Source organism: Alligator mississippiensis, chromosome 4 (genome assembly GCF_030867095.1).
Source record: "Alligator mississippiensis isolate rAllMis1 chromosome 4, rAllMis1, whole genome shotgun sequence".
Lineage (NCBI taxonomy): Eukaryota > Metazoa > Chordata > Crocodylia > Alligatoridae > Alligator > Alligator mississippiensis.
This window is the reverse complement of record NC_081827.1, coordinates 254,149,851-254,156,738: the sequence shown is the minus strand read 5'-3', so window position 1 is coordinate 254,156,738 and position 6,888 is coordinate 254,149,851.

Below are 6,888 nucleotides of genomic sequence, written 5' to 3'. Positions count from 1 at the left end.
CCAACACTATCCAGTCTCCTGGTATGTCTGACCCATGAACCAGTGACGTGGGCCCCAGCCCTGGCCCTGACCCACTGTAGTTTTCCCCTGGGTGTGAGGAGGACGGGCATGTCCACACACTCAGGTACAGGAGATGGACACAGTATTGTAGGGGAAACCCCCCTCCCCGGGTTCAGGACAAGGCAGGGCTCACGGCCTGGGAGGGGGCAGGACCCCCCCACTGTGGGGCACGCGGCCGCTATCTCCTCGGGGACTTTCCCCATCCTGCCACGTGTGTCCCCGGCCCCTAGAAGAGGCAGGCTGCCCGGGCCCATCGTCCCACCACCGCTCCGCTCCAGCCTGGCCGTGCCCACGGGCCTAAGCCGAGCTCGGGGTGGGGACCCAAGGACACCCTCGGGCAACGAGGACGCAGCTCCTGTGCAAGGCGCGGGGTGCACGGTGGGAACACTGTGGAAAGTGATAGGAGCATTAAAGTATCACACAGGGGCCAACACTTTAGACTTATGAAATAATAACCCCCTGGTTCTCTTCTTCCTTAGCAAATTAGAAAGGATGAGCAGTCGTAAAATACTGAGGGAGAAGCTGCTGCAGGCCCGGGACAGACTGCAGCAGCACATAAAGGCGCTTCTGGCAATTGCTGACGGTGTGGACAAAGCACACGAAGAAGCTACAAAAACAAAACTTGTCGGAGGGACATTAGGTATCGCGGGTGGGATCACAACCTTCATAGGGCTTGGCTTCCTCTGCCCGGCATCGCTGCCTGTCTCCGCCATAGGGTTTGGTGTCTCCTTGTTTGGCGGCCTGACCAGAGTCGCAGCCACCCGCAGTGACCGCGTGCAAAGCCAAGACAAGGAGAAGGAGTTCAACAAGCTTCTGGGCCAGTGCGAGGATGAGATAAATCGAATCAAGCAGTACATGGAGCACATCTCAGCCAGCATGCAAAGGGCCAAAGAAGGTGATCGGCTGTTTGAAACGGCACGGACTATGGCAGCAGCAGGGCGTGTTATTTTCAATGGTACGAAGATGGTCAAAGCTGGAGAGCTGCTGGGTAAAGCCGGCCACATCACACAATTAGCGGGAACTGCCACACGCACCATGACAGGCGTCACACTGGGCCTGGATGTCCTCTTTGTAGCCAAAGACTCCATAGAGCTCCTGAAAGGTGCCAAAACAGACCTGGCAGCCAAGATCCGAGAGGCCGTCACTAAACTTGAGCAAGTGATTGAGCAAGTCAACAACAAGTTGCAGAAGATGCTGACCGAATGAAGACAATAGACACGGAAAATCACAATGAAATAATGGGCCCAAGACTGTGAGGGGCAGAGCATCGGCCCTTAACCTCAGCCCATCTCAACGGGGCCAAGACCTTCTGTGATCCTGTGCTCATGGCTAGAAAGGCTCATGTATCAGGCCTCTAATTAAGCCTTAGATTTCTTAGTTACTGCTAGTGTCTGATGAACTTTTCTGCTGTGCAAGTTACAGCAGGTGCCAACAGCGCACTCGCTAAACTTCTAACTTTGCTTTTGACATCGGTCTTCTTGTCCCAGTTACTCGCTTTTCTGATCCATTGAGCCCTTTTATGATTCTGGGCTCAACTCAGAGCAGTATTTTATGAGTGTTGAGAAGTTTGGTTTGGCATTTGGCTTCTGCGCTTGTAGATAAAACCAGCAAGCACCTGGATGCTCCTCCAGGCCCCTGGGGAGACACCAGATGTGCAAACCTCAGAAACAGCTGCACCAAGCTCGCTGAAATCTTGGTTGTTTTGTTGAGCCCATCAGGAGCCAGGGACGCCGGCATCACCCACTCAATTCTCTCCTGCATCGCACACCATGAAGGGCCACCGAAGCCTCTCCAAAAGTGCAGAGTCCAGAGGTCGCAGTTGTACAGAATATTTCAGCCCTCAAAACTGGAAGCACTGGCCAGGGCAGAGAACGGAGAGACCACGGTGCCACAAACACCCATGTTCCTTGCAACAGCAGAGCAGGAAACTGGTCCGGGGGGACACAACCCAGCAAGCCCAGCAGATGAGCAGCACTCCACACTGCAGAGAAGGGCGAGAAACTGCCGAGATCCCTGGTAGCCCATCCTGGGGGAGTCTCCATCCCCACGGGGCAGTCAGAATGACTCAGAGCTCCTATGGCAATTTGCCTGGGGCACACAAGACCGGGGGGATCTGAACTGCAAGGCCTCTGGGCTTGAGGATTGCACATAAGAAGCCGGCCGTGGGCTTGGGAGTATCTGCAATGCAAGAGTGATGAGTCTGGGAGGGAGGAGACGTGCCGGTGGTAGCACCACGCAGACCTGAACGACTGAGCTCCGCTCTGAGCTTTGCCCAGACGCACGCACGGGCAGGGGCAGCTCTGCTCCGTGGATGGAACTGATTTGGCTAACTTGACCTGAGACATGAAATTAAAGGAAAAATAGCCAGTGCATGAGGCCCGCAGGGTTACCTGCCTGCTCTGCGTTCCCGAGGGAACCCTGGCACCCAGCTTGCTGGACTTAAAAGGACTTCTTTTATCTCCCCCCCTCCACCCCCCGACACGCCCCTCATTTAACCAGGGCTAAGCAGAAAAACGGTTAATAGGCATCTCGGGCCGTACAGTCCCTGGTCCCGCGATGGGAGGCTTATTTAACTTGATTGGCTAAAACCCGGTTGCCTGGTTCGGGAATGCTGAGGCAAGAGACCAAGTCCGAGGGGGGACGGGCAACATTTAACAATGGTTCAGGGTTCATCACGGCGTCCAGCCCGTTGGAGCCCTGACGACGAATACTGTCATACTTTTCCCGGGATGACTGGTGGAAGTCCTCCCGCAGCGTTTATGAACACCCCAAGTCATCAATCCCCTTAAGTCTGTTAAAAGACTGCAGTAAGATCCGAAAGTCATGCTGAGCTGAGGCTTATTCACAAGAGGTAAAATACAAAACCCTGATGCTGACTTCCCAGTGCAAGCATAGCTAGGCCACCTGAGAAGCCCTTCCAGTATATCTTCTGTCGTCATAATAATTTCCGGCTGGCTCCTCGGTGTCTGGTTACTCCCTAAAACTTTATGTTTTTCCTGGTTGTTCATCAGTTTCTTGAGATGATCCAAACTAGTTAACCCCTTGTCACTGAAGAAGGTAATTCATTCAAATTGAAACTGTTTCTATAACAGGATCTTCCCTGTCAATGATGGCCTGAGTTCCTCTTAATTGACACAATTAAAAAAAATGCTTTAAAGAGGCTGGACTAAGGGTATAAGAAAGCTGTAAAGCTACAGTGTGCTTGAAGAGGGAGAAATCACTCTGACACCACTGCTGTTGCTCTCGAGAGGCTGGGAGAAACAGACCATCTCTTTCCGTCGCCTGTTTGACCTTCAAGGATTGTGCTGGCAACTTTGCCGGTCAACAAAACACCCGCGTGCCTTGGGACAGGGAGATCCCAGCTCTCGCTCTCACTCTCGCTGTTACGCTCTCTCTCTCGGCATAGCTTTCTAAACCTGAAATGTATTAGTTAAGCTTAAGTAGGATTCCCCAAATACTCAATTAAACCAAGGTAATCTGGTAATTGTCTTTGTTTGTTTTTCAGTAAATAACTTTTATAGTCAAACTGGTGATAACTAGGTGTATTTTACCTTCCCTACTTCCCCTTCCCCACTTGCTCTGCAGCACCGCTCCTTTTACCTAAGCCAAAGATCCCTGTGAAGAACCAAAAGATTGTAGGGTCTGCTCATCCAGAGGCTACCACCACTAGGACAGTTAGAGCAAAAGACTGGGACGTGCCGAGTTTGGGACACAGAAGCGGATCAGCTTGTACAGGCTCATGGACCCAGCTTAACTCAGACGTGCCCTAATAAACTGAATGCTGGCCCATGAGGGTGTCAGCTGGACTCTAGGGCTGTGCGAGGCTTTGGACCGTGCTTCGGATCCAGAGAAGCTTTGGACGCTTCGGCATCCGAAGCAGTAGGTCTGCATCAATGCGCTGGTTTCGTTAGGCTTTCCAAAGCGGTTCAGAGCTCCCGATGCACTTGGGAAAAGCTGCGGAGCCGCATCAGGGATCCGGCCATAGGCTGTAATGGGGAAACAATGAAATATCTATAATTTTGTTGGGTTTTGATTTAGATGAAACTTGCAGGGCTGGTGGCCTCTTCTGAGTGCATGAAGCCTGCCAAGTTTCAAGAAGATCGATGCAAGGGTTTGGGGGAACTGCCCCTCAAGCTGCAAAGAGGCAGAACTGGTGCCACGGGTGACACCGCGTGTGTGAAGGCGCAGCGGGGTGACAGCTGCAGGGGTGGTGGCACCTGCTGCGGCCACGACGCCTGCCAGCTGTGGAGGAGATCGGTGCAGGGGGGTCTGGGTTCTGGGGCCTGCACCCCTCGCTGCTGATGGACAAATCTTGTGCCTTGGGTGCTTGTGGGATGACGGCAGCTGATTGTCTGTATTGATTATTTCCTCTCCTTAGTCTGTGGGTTTGGAGGTGTCAGTTGTTGCTAATTGGCTGGTTACATTAGCTACCAGCTGTGTATGGAGCAGGTCCCTGAGGGAATCGTGACTGACTGATTGATTGGGAACTGGTAACACAGTAGCCTGGCAGCCGGGCCTGCAGTAGTTCCTGTCCCCAGTGTGACACGGACCAGGGCAGCAGCAGGGCATGTTGTTGGCATTGGTACGAAGATGTTCAGAGCTGGAGAGCTGCCGCGTAAAGCCGGCCACATCATGCAATTAGCAGGAACTGCCACACGCACCATGACAGGTGTCACACTGGGCCTGGATGTCTTCTTTGTAGCCAAGGACTCCATAGAGCTCCTCAAAGCTGCCAAAACAGACCTGGAGGCCAAGATCAGAGAGGCTATCACTAAACTGGAGCAAGGCAACAATAGGGCCGTGCGAGTTGGCAGCGATCTGAACCGGCTGCAGATCCAGCTGCTTCAGACGGCAGGGATCTGATCTGGAGCTCCAGACCGGGTTTCCACCTCGATCCGGCCGAAGCGGCTCCGAAGCTTCGGAGCTGCCTTGGAGATCCGACCCCAGCGTATAATGGGGAATCAATGAAATAGCTATAACTTTGTTATTTTTTGTATGATTTAGATGAAACTTGCAGGGATGGTAGACCCTGTTACGAATATGAAGCCTGCCAAGTTTCAAGAAGATAGGTACAGGGGTTGGTGGGGAACTGCACCCCAAATCCTTGAAAGCATAGCTCCTGTCACGTCTATGTGTTACAACACATGGGGCTGAACACTGCAGGGCTGGTGGCCCCTGGTGCGGTCACAAAGCCTGCCAAGTTTCAAGAAGATCAGTTTAGGGATTTGGGGAGTAACAGGACCCCAAATTCCTGAAAGCAAAACTCCTGTCTCAGCTGTGTGTTATGACACAGGGGGTCAAAACTGCAGAGGTGGTAGCTCTTACTGAGGCCACAAAGCCTGCCAGCTCTGAGTGTGTCCGAGAGCAGGCCTAAGTGGGTGCTGGGCCCTGCCAGGCTGTGAAGCCTGCCAGCTGTGTGTGTCTCGCTGGGGGAATCTGTTGTTTGGGGCCCTGCACCTGAAGCCACTGACAGGCAAAACCCGTGAGATGGGTGGGTGACACCGTGTGTGTGTTAAGGCGCGCCCTTCCTGGCACTGGGGCCTCTGCACAATATATGGCAGCGTGCCCCACTGAGGCCTCCTCCTCCCCTACAGCCTCATGCCCGGTCCTCCGCTTTACGTGACAACAGGTGCAATAACTTAGCTGGCTCAACACCAGTAGCATCAGCAGCAGCATCAAAGGGACCTGTAACAGGGGGGCTTTCTCAGGGCCGATTTCCCTGTGGCCTGCCCAGCTGTTTCTGGGCTAACCGCCTGCCTTCTCACCCTCCACACACGCCTTGTTGTTAATTATTTAATAGATGTTAATAAAGCGGGAGGCTGCCCATGTCTTGCCCCGATGCCAGGGGGCACTATCTGCGGCTCCGTTCCTCCCCTATACCGCAGCCCATGCCTCGCAGATGGCATCCAGATGGTCTCATAATCACCGGCTGCTCACTGGGCCCCAGAATCCTACTGCACCTCCTGGATTCCTCTCCTCCGGCAGCCTATTCTGCCTTCATCCTGGGCAACATAGCTCTCTGAACTGCTTCCCTTTCGGGTGTGGGCCGCCCCAGGACCTTTGGCTCACTAGCCCTGGCCCACCTCCAGGCCAGTCAGAGCCCCAGGGGTGCAGGTCTTGGGCATCCCTTGGCCTTTGCCCCGGCCCTTCCACCCTTCCGGTCCTGGCCCCAGCATTGGCCAGTCGGGGGGTGTCCAGACAGGTGCGAGTCTATGGCCCCACACTCTTCCTCTGGGGTCAACCTTCCAGTCCCTACAAAAAGGAGTCACCCACCCGGTTATGGGGGCTAGGGGTTAAGGGTCCCTGACCCACCTTTCACCGGGGTGGCAACTGGCCTGGCATTTCCTGGGGACTCCTGTGCCACTGGGAGCCCCACCAGGCCACCCACTCCTGGCAGGGCGCAGTTTTAGGTCATGCCCAGGACCAGGAGCCTCCTGACCATCCCCTACAGCTCCTCTCTAATCTCTGGATGATATCGGCAGACCCCCAGCCAGACGATGTTGTTACCTGCCTCCCAGCAGCAAAACTGCCCTGTTTATATGGGCAGCCCTGAGTCTAAACTGACCGCCCTGATCAGGCACCTGCTGGCTGCTGTCGCAGGCCCTTAAGGTGGCCGGCACCCGCAGTGCCCTGCCACAACACCCAAACAGAGCTGTCACAGAGCCTGTCGTATTATAAAGGAATTGACAGGCAGAAGTAAAGATATCGTGTGTGTTGTGTTGGACATACGATGTTACTCATGGTGTGTGATGGCTTATCTTGTGTTTTTATGTCTATGTGTGTATTATGAAAAAAAGGAGTACTTAAAAAAAATGTATCTTTGGAAGC